Below are 1,031 nucleotides of genomic sequence, written 5' to 3' on the forward strand. Positions count from 1 at the left end.
AATTGGGCCTAGATAGGGTGCTCTTTCAGTGGCCCGTTGCCGACTAGATGGGCCAGATGGGCTTCTTCCGTACTGTCGGGATGCTGTGATGCTGTACTATACTATAGTACTATAATGTGATAAATACTTTTCACTGTACCTCGGTACATGTGACAAAGAACCTAATTCTTAATCTAATTTAATGCAAAATACAGTTTGTCATTATCAGATAACTTTGCTTCTGCCGTTTGACTTGAAATTATGTTATTACCCATTTATATCTTTATTTCGAATGAACCTCTTGTCAGTATTTTCCTTCGTAATTACTCTTAATTGGGTACAAGGGGTAGGACGGAGCAGGATGAGGAAGGGAACTGGAAAGAAACTCATTAGACAACGTTCTCCTACAGCTATGGCCCCAAATATAGTTTCTTATTCAAATCCTTGCCAAATTATGCCAATATCTGATAAAACGTGGTCAGATGTGAAGGCGATTGTTAAGCCTCTCTGGGCTAGATCGGTCCGCTTAAATAGGCTTCTTCAGCATTATTTATCAATCTCACAGGAATATAGAAGTACCTCGGATCGAGATGATTATCTAAACCCTAAATATCTGACGACTCGACGTAATGTGTGAATACAATCTGTTGGAAAAATTCATAGCCTGTGAGCTTGGACGCAAGACCAACTTGGACTGGTCCAGATATAGGATTACCTGTCGACACGTGATTTAAACATTTGCGTTAAACTGAGTCACGAACTTTGATGATATGTGTGTGGAGCGAAGACAAGACCACAATGCACCACTTTAACATAATCTGCAGTGCTTGTAGTTATGCATGCAATCCTGAAATAGATCTAATGTCGCAGAGTAGAGAATTGGAAACCAAATCATCTAATACTGCGTAATCTCAGCCTGTCTAACTGTATCTGAGGAGCAAACTGGAGCTAACATTTCGTGTCTCGATGACTCTTTGCAAAGCTCAATACGAAACTTGTGTTTCATTGTTAGTTTTTGAAGAACTTTCATGCATATAATTTACGGGACATCA

Source organism: Scyliorhinus canicula, unplaced genomic scaffold, assembly GCF_902713615.1.
Source record: "Scyliorhinus canicula unplaced genomic scaffold, sScyCan1.1, whole genome shotgun sequence".
NCBI lineage: Eukaryota > Metazoa > Chordata > Chondrichthyes > Carcharhiniformes > Scyliorhinidae > Scyliorhinus > Scyliorhinus canicula.